Below are 16,688 nucleotides of genomic sequence, written 5' to 3'. Positions count from 1 at the left end.
CTCCAAAGAAATGAGAGCTTTAAAAGATACACTGGACCAGATGGATTTCACAGATACCTACAGAACTTTACATCCAAACTCAACTGAATACACATTCTTCTCAAGTGCACATGGAACTTTCTCCAGAATAGACCACATTCTAGGTCACAAATCAGGTCTGAACCAATACCAAAAGATTGCGATCATCCCCTGCATATTCTCAGACCATAATGCCTTGAAATTAGAACTAAATCACAACAAGAGTTTGGAAGAACCTCAAACACATGGAGGTTAAGGAACATCCTGCTAAAAGATGAAAGGGTCAACCAGGAAATTAAGGAAGAATGAAAGAGATTCATGGAAACTAATGAGAATGAAGATACAACCATTCAAAATCTTTGGGATACAGCAAAAGCAGTCCTGAGGGGGACATACATCCCAATACAAGCATCCATTCAAAAACTGGAAAGAACTCAAATACAAAAGCTAACCTTACACATAAAGGTGCTAGAGGAAGAACAGGAGGTGGACCCTATGCCCAGCAGAAGAAAAGAGTTACTTAAAATTCGCACAGAACTCAACGAAATCGAGACCAGAAGAACTGTGGAACAGATCGACAGAACCAGGAGTTGGTTCTTTGAAAGAATTAATAAGATAGATAAACCATTAGCCAGCCTTATTAAAAAGAAGAGAGAGAGAAGACTCCAATTAATAAAAACACAAATGAGAAAGGAGAGATCGCTACCAACACCAAGGAAATACAAACGATTTTAAAAACATATTATGAACAGCTATACGCCAATAAATTAGGCAATCTAGAAGAAATGGGCACATTTCTGGAAAACCACAAACTACCAAAACTGGAACAGGAAGAAATAGAAAACCTGAACAGGCCAGTAACCAGGGAGGAAATTGAAGCAGTCATCAAAAACCTCCCAAGACACAAGAGTTCAGGGCCAGATGGCTTCCCAGGGAAATTCTATCAAACGTTTAAAGAAGAAATCATACCTATTCTACTAAAGCTGTTTGGAAAGATAGAAAGAGATGGAGTACTTCGAAATTCATTCTATGAGACCAGCATCACCTTAATTCCAAAACCAGACAAAGACCCCTCCAAAAAGGAGAATTATAGACCAATATCCCTGATGAACATGGATGCAAAAATTCTCAACAAGATACTAGCCAATTAGATCCAACAGCAAATTAAGAAAATTATTCACCATGACCAAGTAGGATTTATCCCCTGGACCAAGGCTGGTTCAACATTCGTAAAACAATCAATGTTATGTTATGATGAATCCATCATATCAGCAAGAGAAAAAACAAGAACCATATAATCCTCTCATTAGATGCAGAGAAAGCATTTGACAAAATACAGCATCCATTCCTGATCAAAACTCTTCAGAGTGTAGGGATAGAGGGAACATTCCTCAACATCTTAAAAGCCATCTACAAAAAGCCCACAGCAGATATCATTCTCAATGGGGAAGCACTGGGAGCCTTTCCCCTAAGATCAGGAACAAGACAGGGATGTCCTCTCTCACCACTGCTATTCAACATAGTACTGGAAGTCCTAGCCTCAGCAATCAGACAACAAAAAGACATAAAAGGCATTCAAATTGGCAAAGAAGAAGTCAAACACTCCCTCTTCGCCAATGACATGATACTCTACATAGAAAACCCAAAAGCCTCCACCCCAAGATTGCGAGAAGTCATACAGCAATTTGGTAGCGTTGCAGGACACAAAATCAATGCCCAGAAATCAATGGCATTTCTATACACTAACAATGAGACTGAAGAAAGAGAAATTAAGGAGTCAATCCCATTTACAATTGCACCCAAAAGCATAAGATACCTAGGAATAATCCTAACCAAAGAGGTAAAGGATCTATACCCTAAAAACTATAGAACACTTCTGAAAGAAATTGAGGAAGACACAAAGAGATGGAAAAATATTCCATGCTCATGGATTGCAAGAATTAATATTGTGAAAATGTCAATGTTACCCAGGGCAATTTACACGTTTAATGCAATCCGTATCAAAACAACATGGACTTTCTTCAGAGAGTTAGAACAAATTATTTTAAGATTTGTGTGGAATCAGAAAAGACCCCAAATAGCCAGGGGAATTTTAAAAAAGAAAACCATAGCTGGGGGCATCACAATGCCAGATTTCAGGTTGCACTACAAAGCTGTGGTCATCAAGACAGTGTGGTACTGGCACAAAAACAGACACATAGATCAATGGAACAGAATAGAGAACCCAGAAGAGGACCCTGAACTTTATGGTCAACTAATATTCGATAAAGGAGGAAAGAATATCCATTGGAAGAAAGGCAGTCTCTTCAATAAATGGTGCTGGGAAAAGTGGACATCCACATGCAGAAGAATGAAACTAGACCACTCTCTTTCACCATAAACAAAGATAAACTCAAAATGGATGAAAGATCTAAATGTGAGACAAGATTCCATCAAAATCCTAGAGGAGAACGCAGGCAACACCCTTTTTGAATTTGGCCACAGTAACTTCTTGCAAAATACATCCACGAAGGCAAAAGAAACAAAAGCAAAAATGAACTTTTGGGACTTCTTCAAGATAAGAAGCTTTTGCACAGCAAAGTATAGAGTCAACAAAACTAAAAGACAACCTACCGAATGGGAGAAGATATTTGCAAATGACGTATCAGATAAAGGGCTAGTTTCCAAGATCTATAAAGAACTTCTTAAACTCAACACCAAAGAAACAAACAATCCAATCATGAAATGGGCAAAAGACACGAACAGAAATCTCACAGAGGAAGACATAGACATGGCCAACATGCACATGAGAAAATGCTCTGCATCACTTGCCATCAGGGAAATACAAATCAAAGCCACAATGAGATACCACCTCACACCAGTGAGAAATGGGAAAATTAACAAGGCAGGAAGCAATAAATTTTGGAGAGGATGCGGAGAAAAGGGAACCCTCTTACACTGTTGGTGGGAATGTGAACTGGTGCAGCCACTCTGGAAAGCTGTGTGGAGGTTCCTCAAAGAGTTAAAAATAGACCTGCCCTACGACCCAGCAATTGCACTGCTGGGGATTTACCCCAAAGATTCAGATGCAATGAAACGCCGGGACACCTGCACCCCGATGTTTATAGCAGCAATGTCCACAATAGCCAAACTGTGGAAGGAGCCTCGGTGTCCATTGAAAGATGAATGGATAAAGAAGATGTGGTTTATGTATACAATGGAATATTACTCAGCCATTAGAAACGACAAATAGGCACCATTTGTTTCAATGTGGATGGAACTGGAGGGTATTATGCTGAGTGAAGTAAGTCAATCAGAGAAGGACAGTGTATGTTCTCATTCATTTGGGGAATATAAATAATAGTGAAAGGGAATAGAAGGGAAGGGAGAAGAAATGGGTAGGAAATATCAGAAAGGGAGACAGAACATAAAGACTCCTAACTCTGGGAAATGAACTAGGGGTGGTGGAAGGGGAGGAGGGCGGGGGGTGGGGGTGAATTGGTGACGGGCACTGAGGGGGACACTTGACGGGATGAGTACTGGGTGTTATTCTGTATGTTGGTAAGTTGAACACCAATAAAAAATTAATTTATTAAAAAAAACAATATTTAGTTATAGGTTTAGCTGAGAATTTTATAGTTGGCTCCAGCACCTACAATATTAACAAATTACTTGGCAGTCTGATTAGTGTAATCTAAAGCAGAGTTTCTGATAATTCATTCATCATGAAAGTCTCGCAAATACAGGCCATATAATACTGCTTATTCAGTAAACCATCAATTTAAAAAATTACACACAAACTTTTGCATCTATACTCTACATTACAGAAAGAGAATCTATGATTTAAACACTTCACAAAGAACTACAATAACAGAAAGAAGATATATACTAAACTCAAATTGGGGTTGGTACCTGGTTAAATTAGACATTTTTGACACATTACTGTAAAACATTGATGAGATACTAATGCTGACCTTCCAGCCCACCAAGACAAAGCAATCACTGCTACTCGTTATACATGGTTCCAGTGTCTGGCATTTTTCTATACTCTTAACCGTAGTAAATCACAAGATATGCATAAGATGTATCTTAACTAAAAGAGAAATCACAAGTATCACTACCATGCCCAGTCCAAGCCATGTGCACAACTCTATGTACAGTAAAATTTCCAAGATCTCCCTTTTATTATATAAAAATGTTAGCTAAGCAAAAAACACCAAATGAAAAGTCAAAAGCCAGCCTACTGTACCACGTTTCATCAAAATGTGCTCAGATGATGTCTATTTAAAATTGGATATTCTTAAAAATAGAACATTTATGAAATGGTGTTCTGCAAAGCTATATAATGCTGATAAAAGATATAGGCATTATTAAGTACAGAACGTGGAAGGATGACAGGGCCCTCCAAGATCACTCACAGAAACAAACACCATGTGTACATGCACAGGATAAGAGGATTTCAAGACCACAGCTCTAGTGATGGCAAAGTTAGGGCCAGAAATCGAGTTTGTGCTCTTACGTTGACACCACATACAGCAACAGTATCTTAGAAACACCTTCGACAAAAAAAAAAAAAAAAAAATAGACATAAGGACACATATGGCCTGAAAATGAAAGGCTGGAGAACCATTTACCATTCAAATGGTTCTCAAAAGAAAGCAAGGGTAGCCATACTTATATCAGATAAACTAAAATTTATGCCAAAGACTGTAGTGAGAGATGAAGAGGGACACTATATCATACTTAAAGGATCTATCCAACAAGAGGACTTAACAATCATCAATATATATGTCCCGAATGTGGGAGCTGCCAAATATATCAATCAATCAATAAACAAAGTTAAGACATACTTAGATAATAATACATTTATACTTGGTGACTTGAATGTGGCGCTTACTACAATCGATCCATTTTCTAAGCACAACATCCCCACAGAGACAAGAGCTTTTTTTTTTTAATAATTTTTTTTTTTTATGATAGCCACAGAGAGAGAGAGAGAGAGGCAGAGACACAGGCAGAGGAAGAAGCAGGCTCCATGCACGGGGCGACCGATGTGGGATTCAATCCTGGGTCTTCAGGATCGCGCCCTGGGCCAAAGGCAGGCGCCAAACCGCTGCGCCACCCAGGGATCCCAGAGACAAGAGCTTTAAATGATACACTACACCAGAGGGATTTCACAGATATCTACAGAACTTTACATCCAAACGCAACTGAATACACATTCTTCTCAAATGCACATGGAACTTTCTCCAGAATAGACCACATACTGGATCACAAATCAGGAATTAACTAATATCAAAAGACTGGGATTGTCTCCTGCATATTCTCAGAACATAATGCTTTGAAATTAGAACTAAATCACAACAAGAAGTTTCAAAGGATTTCAAATACATGCAGGTTAAGAACCATCCTGCTCAAGATGAAATGGTCAACCAGGAAATTAAGGAAGAATGAAAAAGATTCATGGAAACTACTGAGAATGAAGATACAACCATTCAAAATCTTTGGGATGCAGCAAAAGCAGTCCTGAGGGGGAAATACATCGCAATACAAGCATCCATCCAAAAACTGGAAAGAACTCAAATACAAAAGCTAACCTTACACCTAAAGGAGCTAGAGGAAAAACAGCAAATAGATCCTACACCCAGCAGAAGAAGAGAGTTAATAAAGATTCGAGCAGAACTCAACAAAATCGAGACCAGAAGAACTGTGGAACAGATCGACAGAACCAGGAGTTGGTTCTTTGAAAGAATTAATAAGATAGATAAACCATTAGCCAGCCTTATTAAAAAGAAGAGAGAGAGAAGACTCCAATTAATAAAAACACAAATGAGAAAGGAGAGATCACGACCAACACCAAGGAAATGCAAACGATTTTAAAAACATATTATGAACAGCTATACGCCAATAAATTAGGCAATCTAGTAGAAATGGGCACATTTCTGGAAAACCACAAACTACCAAAACTGGAACAGGAAGAATTAGATAACCTGAACAGACCAATAACCAGGAAGGAAATGGAAGCAGTCATCCAAAACCTCCCAAGACACAAAAGTCCAGGGCCAGATGGCTTCCCTGGGGGAATTCTATCAAACGCTTAAAGAAGAAACCATACCTATTCTACTAAACCTGTTTGAAAGAGATGGAGTACTTCCAAATTCGTTCTATGAGGCCAGCATCACCTTAATTCCAAAACCAGACAAAGACACCACCAAAAAGGAGAATTATAGACAGATATCCCTGATGAACGTGGATACAAAAATTCTCAACAAGATACTAGCCAATAGGATCCAGCAATACGTTAAGAAGATTATTCACCAGGACCAAGTGAGATTTATCCCCGGGATACAAGGCTGGTTCAACACTCGTAGAACAATGTAATTGATCATATCAGCAAGAGAAAAACCAAGAACCATATGATCCTCTCACTAGATGCAGAGAAAGCATTTGACAAAATACAGCATCCATTCCTGATCAAAACTCTTCAGAGTGTAGGGATACAGGGAACATTTCTCAGCATCTTAAAAGACATGTTGGAAAAGTCCACAGCAAATATAACTCTCAATGGGGAAACACTGGGAGCCTTTCCCCTAAGATCAGGAACAAGACAGGGATGTCCACTCTCACCACTGCTATTCAACATAGTACTAGAAGTCCTAGCCTCAGCAATCAATCAGACAACAAAGAGAAATAAAAGGCATTCAAATTGGCAATGAAGAAAGTCAAACTCTCCCTCTTCGCCAATGACATGATACTCTACATAGAAAACCCAAAAGACTCCACCCCAAGATTGCTAGAACTCATACAGGAATTTGGCAGTGTGGCAGGATACAAAATCAATGCCTGCTTCAAAGTCAGTAGCATTTCTATACACTAACAATGAGATGAAGAAAGAGAAATTAATGAGTCAATACCATTTCCAATTGCACTCAAAAGCATAAGATACCTAGGAATAAACCTAAGCAAAGAGGTAAAGGATCAATACCCTAAAAACCACAGAACACTTCTGAAAGAAATTGAGGATGACACAGAGGTGGAAAAATGCTCATAGATTGGAAGAATTAATATTGTGAAAATATCAATGTTACCCAGGGCAATTTACACGTTTAATGCAATCCCTATCAAAATACCCTGGACTTTCCTCAGAGAGTTGGAACAAATTATTTTAGGATTTGTGAGGAATCAGAAAGGACCCCGAATACCCAGGGGAATATTAAAAAAGAAAACCATAGCTGGGGGAAATCACAATGCCAGTTTTCAGGTTTTACTACAAAGCTGTGGTCATCAAGACCGTGTGGTACTGGCACAAAAACAGACACATAGTTCAATGGAACAGAATAGAGAATCCAGAAGTGGACCCTCAACTTTATGGTCAACTACTATTCGACAAAGCAAGAAAACTATCCACTGGAAAAAATACAGTCTCTTCAATAAATGGTTCTGGGAAAATTGGACATCCACATGCCAAAGAATGAAACTAGACCACTCTCTTTCACCATACACAAAGATAAACTCAAAATGGATGAAATATCTAAATGTGAGACAAGATTGCATCAAAGTCCTAGAGGAGAACACAGGCAACACCCTTTTTTAACTCGGCCACAGTAACTTCTTGCAGGATACATCCACGAAGGCAAGAGAAACAAAAGCAAAAATGAACTATTGGGACTTCATCGAGATAAGAATCTTTTGCACAGAAAGGTGTTATTCTGGGTGTTATTCTGTATGTTTGCAAATTGAACACCAATAAAAATAAATTTATTATAAAAAAGAAGGGGTACATGCACCCCAATGTTTATAGCAGAAATGTCCACAATAGCCAAACTGTGGAAAGACCCAAGATGTCCATTGACGATGATGGATAAAGAAGATATGGTGGAATGGATTATTACTCAGCCATCAGAAAAGATGTAGACTTACCATTTATATCAACGTGGCTAGAACTGGAGGGTACCATGCTGAGTGAAATACGTTAATCAGAGAAAAGCAATAATCATACGGTTTCACTCATATGTGTAATATAAGAAACAGAGCAGAGGATCATAGTGGAAGGGAGGGAAAACTGAATGGGAAGTCTTTGGAGAGGGAGATAAATCATGAGTGACTTTTATCCATAGGAAAAAAAATGCAGGGTTGCTAGAGAGGAGGTTAATGGGGGTATGGGGTAATTGGTAATGGGCATTAAAGAGAGCATGTGATGTGAAAAAATTATCAATTATTGAACACTACATGAAAACTAAGTATGTATTATCTGTTGGCTAATTGAATTTAAATTAAAAAATATCAAGACTATTCAGTGTAACTTTCAGTGCACACTTACTTCACTTTCTTATGCTGATGAAATTTTATTCTTATAAGTGCACAGAATTTACATGCAAATAATATTGATATTACAGGTTTTAAAACGTCAGAGAGTAGTTCATCATAACTATTGTCCTGATTTTGCTTACATTACTTACTGATGTTTAAATCCGTTCTCTTCTAAGAAGCCCATTGCAATTAATAATATAATCCTTGGGACACCTGGGTGCCTCAGCAATTGAGCATCTGTCTTCAGCTAAGGGTATGATCCCAAGTCCAGGGATCGAGTTCCGCATCGGGCTCCCTGCAAGGAGCCTGTTTCTCCCTCTGTCTATGTCTCTGCCTCTCTCTGTGTGTCTCTCATGAATAAAGAAATAAAATCTTTTAAAAATTTAAGCAATCTAATCCTCATGTGCTTAATGCAGCACCTAGAAGACATTTTAAAATACATAAAACCTAGTGGTGCCTACCTTTATTCCTCTTAGCACTTATTTTAATTCAGTATCAGTGCTTTTGTTACAGGCAGTTAGTTAGGTTATAACAGGAGGCTTGGAGGCCAGCAAAGAGGAAGCCAGGGCTAGTTATGGAGAAAGTCAGAGGACTGTTCTGGCAGCACTCCACAACAAAGCCACAAGAAGTTGGATCAAACAAGACAGGATCAAGATGGCTGCCAAAGTAGACCCAACACTCTTGACCAAATAAGAAAAGACTGAAAACCCTTATTCCAAGAAATCCCCCTCCCCCGAACAAGTAATGAATATTCCCTATCCTTGTTAACAACTGTCAATATAAGATAGACACCTTACCTCCAGGTTGCAATATTCTATCTTTCTCTCTCTCATTTCTTTTGCTGGCTCTCACATCTTGAGAATGTACCTTTGTTTTAATAATTTTTCCTATCCATGTCAATTGTCTACTGGATTGTGTCTGTCCTTGAGTTTTTTCTCCTGATGAGACCAAGAACCTTTGGCAACATCTTTGGGATGACCTCAGGACCTAGGGCCTCCCAGTTCACCTGGCAACACTTTCATAGCCAGTAAAGAAGCTCTGACATTTCCTAACGTCTTATGTAAGGCTTTAGCTACTTCTCCTGTGGAGTGCAATCCATCACCAGCATGGGTTTGGCACTCTACAGAATATATTTTTTAGCATAATTACTATATCCAGGCTATAACAAATGTTGGCTAGTGGAGCCTGAATTAAGGAAATTTTGTTGTACTATCATTTGGATCCCACTGCTTCAGAATTTGAGATATGAGATAATTCAGACAGGGGCTGAGATTAAATTGACCTTAGTATTATTTATGAACAAAGAGTTTGCTAAGCAAATTAATAGTATAAACAAGAGGGAGTCCTGGGTGGCTCAGCGGTTGGGCGTCTACCTTTGGCTCAGAGGGTGATCCCAGAGACCCCAGATCGAGTCCCACATCAGGCTCCCTGCATGGAGCCTGCTTCTCCCTTTTCCTGTGTCTCTGCTTCTCTCTCTCTCTCTTTCTTTCTCTCTCTGTCTCTCATGAATAAATAAAATCTTTCAAAAAATAATATAAACAAGATAGCAAATAAAAAATGCTTCTAAGCATCTTTAAATACCTTAGAAATATTTATTTAAAAAAAGAAATATTTCTTTACATATAATTCATAGATATACTAACTACAAATAATTCTCACATATTTGTTAAAACAAGATCCTTAAGGGTAATACTTTGTTAGACTAGTTCTGGTTACTGCATGTACAAGAAAGTCATAAAAACTGCAATAAAAAAGAAATATTCTAAAATTCATAACACCAACCACTTTATACTTATTCTACTAAAATTACTGAAATTTTTAAAAAGGATTTTATTTATATGTTTATGAGAGACACAGAGTGAGAGAGGCAGAAGGGGAAGCAGGCTCCATGCAGGAAGCCGGATGAGGGACTTGATCCCTGAACTCCAGGATCAGGCCCTAAACCAAAAGCAGAGCTTAACTGCTGAGCCATCCAGGCATCCCAAAGTTATTGCAAATTAAGAAAAAATTTTAAACATGTAAAATCTATTTCTTATACCTCTACTTTTTTTTCTTCTATGGAATCACAGGTATCTGAACTAATTTGGCAGCAAAATTAATACAATCCATGATAATTAAACCTATTAATAATAAGCATTAATCCAGTTAATGTTAGCCTTGAAAGTACAGAGAGAAAGGGAATATAAAGATCTGTGTGCACATTTAGAAACTAAACTCAACAAGAACAATTAAATGCCCAATAAAGGTCAAGGAGCAAATAATAAGAATGGTTTATGTATGATCTGTGGAATCAAACTTACTACTCATGTCACACCTTATATATTAACTAGTTTTGAATTTGAAATAAAATAATTATTTTTAATCTAGTAATTCAAAAATTGACTAAGTTAGACACAATATTTTTAAATAATATGGATTAGTTGTCATCTTACGACTTCCATTCAAATGACCCAGTTTCAAATGTAGTTTATAAAAAAAAATGTAGTTTATCTGACATGGATTCAGTTTTTTAGACTATGACAGAAAATCTTTCCTAAAGGACTTCAAAAATATAAATATATTTTGTAAAATTCATGTAAGGGTCAGAGAAGTATCTCAGAAGTACCAGTCAGAACAAGCCAATATCCACCTTTATTGGAAAAAGTGGAAATGAAGTCTAGAAAGTGAACATAGTGAGATATATAATTCAAGGCTTTGAAATTTTATGGAGATACTAATATTTAGTATGCAACAGTTTTAATCAAGATTGTTTAAAAACACCCATTTTTCTCATTACGAATCGTGTCAAAATTTAACTTGAGGTTTTCAGTTAATATTTATTGCATTTTAAAAACTGCTACAAAAAGCTTATATTTCAGCAATGAACTCTTACCATCAAATACCTGAGGTGTATTTGTCATTAGGAAAATAAGAATGAATCAGACCACAGGGGAACTTTTGAGTGCCATCAGTCCAAAGACAGTTAACGATTTATAATCAAGATATGATATTGAGAACAATAATTGGGTATAAAGCAGTTTTTGTGAATATTACTTTAGAACTTATATATGAAGGATATGTTTTATTTATTTTGTTTGTAGGTACCGTTCTTTAGGAAAGAATTCAACTCTCCACTTTTTTTCCTACATTGAATCGGCTGTTCATATTTTTCACCTTGTGAAAAAGATTATGTTCCAGGGAAATGTGATCCAAAAAGAACTATTGGGTAAAAGCCATTTTTCGCATAAGCTTTCATAATAAAATCTAGAGATGTGCTCATCTGGTAAAAATTTCAAGCTTTTAATGTAATAAATATCATATTTAGGAATATAACACTGTTAAAAATGCATACTGATAGAAAATTTTAACTTACGGATACACCTTTGGTACTCAGTGTAATGCTGCTCTCCCTCCAGACTCAGTTATATGGTAAAAATATTGAAAGTTTCCTATTATATAGTAAGGGAAATTGACAATCTCTTACCCTATTTCACATGCAGCCAACACTGAGATTTAGCAATTTACATAAGATGTTTACCTGCTTTAAATTACCATAGTACGCAGAAGTTGATATACAAGGTAATTTTAATTTTCTCAGCAGTTCCCCCATCATTTAAATTTACCAGTTCTCTTTCCAAAGATGTTCCCTAGTGATACTAGCATAATCAGCTAAGAACAGAAATGTGCAATCTTACTTAGCAAATGAGACTAAACCTAACATCTGAATATGTTTTACTATCTGTTAACTAATTAATTTCCAATGATCCAATATTCATTGACTGTCTTGTGGACTATTCTGTTCTCTAATAACTTGTGTTTTGTTTTGTTTTTTAGCTAATACCTGACATCCTAACTAGAGAATGCTAAAAACAACAATTATATTTGTCAAAATTATTAGCTACTGTGAATTAACATTTGTTACTAACACCTATAATCAGAAAAGACTATGTTGGTAGCAAAGATACCAAATTAAAAGTGTAAGATGGTGTATAGAAGCCTCAAAAAATGTCAAGTTTGGGTATATTGTTCCTTAGAGTAAATCTGTGAATTACCTGGAGAATTCTTTGATTTTCGGGGGGGGGGGGCATATCTCTCTTTTGACATAATAATCATAGCACATTTTCTTATTGTTACTTTCCTATATACAAACATCAACTTCCGATGGTTGACTAAAACCAAGAAGACTATTAGTTATACAGCTAATTCTCAACACAGCAGAAAGTGGTTAGAAAAGCAATAAAATAAGTTTTACTGAGGTTTATAACTGCAGTTTAAATACTGACATTAGTTGCCAATTTTTGTTTAAAGAGATTTTATTTATTTATTCATGAGAGACACAGAAAGAGAGAGGCAGAGACACAGGCAGAAGGAGAAGCAGGCTCAATGCAGGGAGCCTGATATGGGACTTGATCCCGGGACCCCAGGATCACACTCTGAGCCGAAGGCAGATGCTCAACCACTGAGCCATCCAGGTGTCCAATTATTAACACAGCCAATTATTAACACAAGCATTATTAATAGCATTATATTATAACTTCAACAGACATCAATTTGTAGGACTCTGGCATACTTCCCTCCGTTTTCAAAAAATAATAAAAATATTATTAATTAACAGTACTAAAAACTAAGCTATCATATATTTAATGGACCAAAATTAATGTTGCTTATGGAATTTCCTAACTTAATTTATCAAGAAATAGTCTTTGGAGAATATTATAATCTAAAGTTGTATTAATCAGATCTGTCCTATACAAAGTACTTAGATTATAACTATTTTAGGATATAGTGAAAATGTGCAGGTGATAAAAATATGTGAACTTAATACTCTATATCTGCTTTAAAAAAATTTTTCACTTGCCCCAAGAAATAGCATGATTATTTTAAGTCTGCCTTCTATAGTATGCACACTTGAAAAATTATTTAGTATTAATTTATTGATTTAGTATATAATTTATCATAAAAACTGTGCCCACTAATGACACGGGTTTATTCAGGAGAGTTATATTCACAAAGATTAGAAAATTAAGTGCCTCAGTTCATGCTATGCTGAACTCCTCCACCTTCCAACAAAATCTAATTCTATAAAGAATCAAATCAAGTCTGACTCTCTCTATAAAGACTTCTCAAACAGCAGCTCCAAAGCTCTTCTTTTACTCTATAATCATTTTAGTTCTTATCCTCTTTGTTCTAATTGTTTACCATGATATCTCTAGGAGGTAAGCAGTTTAACTCTTGGGGCCTGTTTCTTTTCTATTCTCCACAATAACTAGTATAGTAATGAGCACTCAGTGAAGCTAGAAAATAAAAGCTTTTGAAAATCAATTAATTAAAAAACACCTAATTCATTCCAGAGTTCACTGGTCAAGTGCTTTGCTGTACCTGTAAAATGAACTGTTAATATTATCTTATAATGTGGTTATGACATGCGAAGTAAATACTCTTGAGTATGTGGAAACTTTATAATCATATTCATTAAAATCAAATTCAAAATGGGATCCAAGTTACTGCCTGGTTCTAAAAGTATGTGAAGATGAACAGTGAGTATCCACATGGTACATTTTATTTCAAAAGGTTCAGGCTTGTTTTGATCAAGAGCTTTTCTAAAACAAAAGATCCCTAACTCTGGAATCTAGCAACTAGAAGCATGTCAATTTGCCAATTCACCACTACCACCACAACCACCAACAACAACAACATAAAATACTCACTGAGGTCCAGGATTATTTTGCAGTGATACTAGAATTATATTGTGCTTTAAACCATATCCAGGAGAAACTCAAACATGAAAGCTGCATGTTACCCAAAACTATCAAGTCTTGAGTGATTCACTAGAGAAAGTTATCTAATCACAAATAGCATGTATATCATTTTAAAAATATTTAGCTTAAAGGCACTTACCCAAAATTAAATTTATCCTTTTTAATACTGCACTTCTTTTTTACTTCTTTACTCTTTTTCTAATAAAAAGAAACATGAAATAGCTTAAAAACTAGTAGGGAGGGAAAGGGCCAAATAAAAGAAGGAATACTAATTAATCTAAACTCAGTCCACATTTGGAAAGGGTCAGCTGTGAACTGCGATTTTTTTTCAACCATTTGGTTTTAAAGAAACAACTTCACTACTCAAAAAGAATATTGCTAATTTTCCAAAAGTATCTTATAACTTTAGATTTTCATCTAATCATCCTGTCCATCCATCACTTCAGGTCCCTCGTAGCCATGTTTTTTGGAAGCAAGTATTCTCAATTGCTGGAAACCCCAAGAAGAACATAGAGATCATAATACATTCGTGTTTTTATTAGGGACACTTTAAGTTTCATCATATTTACTTAAAAAGAAGTTATGTCATTCTGGCTGAAGAGTAGTTAGTTTCATAAAACCTGTTTCCTCTGTTATCAATCAGTCGCTGTCTACTTCTCTTCAAGTTTGATGCCACTTTGGAAGTCAAGTGGAGTGTGTGTTTTATTACTATTATTATTATTTAATGTAAGTACCGACTTCCTAACTCTTACATGTCAGGAGTCAGAAGCCAGGAACGTGGCTTTCAGGAGCTCTCAGCACAGGAGTATCAGGATAACTGAAAAGAGGTCAGGCCTTCTGCCCATTCAAGCTTTGAGGCATGGAGCGACAATGGTCTGAGAAATGGCCCTTGAGAAGCCTGTGGTCAGACTGAATCGTTTGAGAGCAAAGGTGACAGAAAAGGGGTAAGAACAGTATTGATAAAGTCTGTCCCAGAAACAGGGACCAGGCTGCGCGACCGTACGTAGAATCATCAGCATCTATGGCATCTAAGAAGCAAAGCCAGGCCTTAAAACCCCCATTCCTGGATGCCAGGCTTGAGACCAGAGAGTGTTGGTTTTTAGAAGGAAAACTACCTCGAAGGACACAGGGAGCCGCGAGCAGATGTGGGAGAGGCATTAAAAGCTTCTGCAGGAGAAACCAGCGCGTTGGTCGCCTGCCGGGCCGGAGGCCAGAAAGGCGCCCCAGCACCAGGCGAGTGCGGTGCCACTACTCACCCCTACTCTCCTATGGTCCCCGTCGTCGCCCTGCTGGACACAGCCCCTGCAGGGGAGCCCCTCCCTCGCCCGCTGCCAGGGGTGGGCTCAGCGGGCAAGAGGAGAGGGTGGCGCAGGTGTCGGTGAGCCGGTGCCAGAGATGCACTCCAGGAGGAGCTGAGTGCAAAGGAGGCAGCCTGGTGCCTTGCGCTCCCTGGCGCCGCCAACTTCACCACCATCGACGTGGAGGGGCGAGGGGAGACACGGGGGGAGGCCCTCGCCCAGCGGCCCGTACCTTCTACTAGGCCCGAGCTCCGGCGGGACCGCCACCCTCAGTCCCCTCAGCGACCCGACCCCAGGCCTGATTCCTGTCCCTCAGCCCCCGCGGCCACAGAGCAGCGGCGGCTCCCTCTCGGGGCCGCGGTCGCAGCTGCATCCTCGTGCTCCTCCTCCTCTGGCGCCGCTGCCTACACACACAACCCCAGCGCGGTTAGAGCCGAAGCGCCCCAACTGCCGTCGCCTAGCAACCGCGCGCATGCGTCCCACCCCCGCCGGCGACCGCCGCCACCGCTGGCGCCTCTGTCTGGGCTCAGTCTAAGACCTACAGAAGTGCGCAAAAGCCCACTTCCTAGATCCTGGATGGAGGGGAGTCAAGGAACAGATGAGGTGGGGAGAGGTGCAACATGCGGTGCAAATGGAAGAGGCTGGACTTAGAATACGGCAATCCCCTGACCCCTGGACAGGTTTCTGGTGCTTGAGAGTGACAATCCAACAACCTCCCAACTTATTCTTTAATCTTGCCTTCTCCAATCCATTTTTAACAAGGGCTTGCAGAGGAATTTTTAAAATAAACTTCCCTGACCGTGTCACTTATCTGCATAATTCTGGTAGTTAAAGGAGAAGTCCCTTAATAGGGCCTAACAGTTCTATACTACTGCTACAGCATCCTCTCTGGTCTCCCTGCCTTTACATTTGTCTTTCTACAATCCGTTCTTCATACTTCTGTCAGGATGGTCTTTGTTAAACAGAAATCTACTCTCACTTTCCTCTGGTTTAGAGAAGGGCTTTGGAGTTAGAGCGAGTTTTGAATTTCTGCCCCACCACTGACTAGCTATGTTTCCTTGAGCCAAACACTTCTCTAAATTTGTTTCTTCATCTGAAAAATGGGGATTATTATAGTACCTATGGAATAGTTAAGAGGATTAAATGAGAGTGCATGTAGAGCACTTAACATACACAACTTACTCTGGCATCAGAATAAGCACTCAGTAAAAATTAGAGCTATGTTTAAGTTGATTTCATTGCATATATAAAATAAAGGATAAAGTACAAACTCCCTAGCTTAGTATTCAAGGTCTCCTAAGATCTTGCCTCTATTTTTCTAGCTATAGCTCCTTCCCATTCCTCT

The 16,688-nt window shown here is 38.2% G+C and overlaps 1 protein-coding gene and 1 pseudogene across 5 annotated transcripts in view; both read right to left on the bottom strand.

Annotated features, from left to right (window-relative positions):
* LOC112911203 (WAS/WASL-interacting protein family member 1 pseudogene) overlaps window positions 1-8,491 on the bottom strand; it is a 61,575-nt pseudogene extending 53,084 nt beyond the window's left edge.
* ZC3H12B (zinc finger CCCH-type containing 12B) overlaps window positions 1-15,802 on the bottom strand; it is a 443,182-nt gene extending 427,380 nt beyond the window's left edge. For 2 of the 5 annotated variants that reach the window (XM_072744679.1, XM_025987640.2), the window contains exon 1: window positions 15,302-15,802. The gene's annotated coding sequence lies outside the window, so the exon portion shown is untranslated. The remainder of the gene's footprint in view (window positions 1-15,301) is intronic. The other 3 variants (XM_072744681.1, XM_072744680.1, XM_072744683.1) reach the window with 3 other exon arrangements.
* Between the last annotated feature and the right edge of the window lie 886 nt (window positions 15,803-16,688).

This window comes from Vulpes vulpes, chromosome X, assembly GCF_048418805.1.
Source record: "Vulpes vulpes isolate BD-2025 chromosome X, VulVul3, whole genome shotgun sequence".
Lineage (NCBI taxonomy): Eukaryota > Metazoa > Chordata > Mammalia > Carnivora > Canidae > Vulpes > Vulpes vulpes.
Note: the sequence above shows the minus strand (reverse complement) of the source record. Positions and strands in the feature narration are given on the sequence as shown.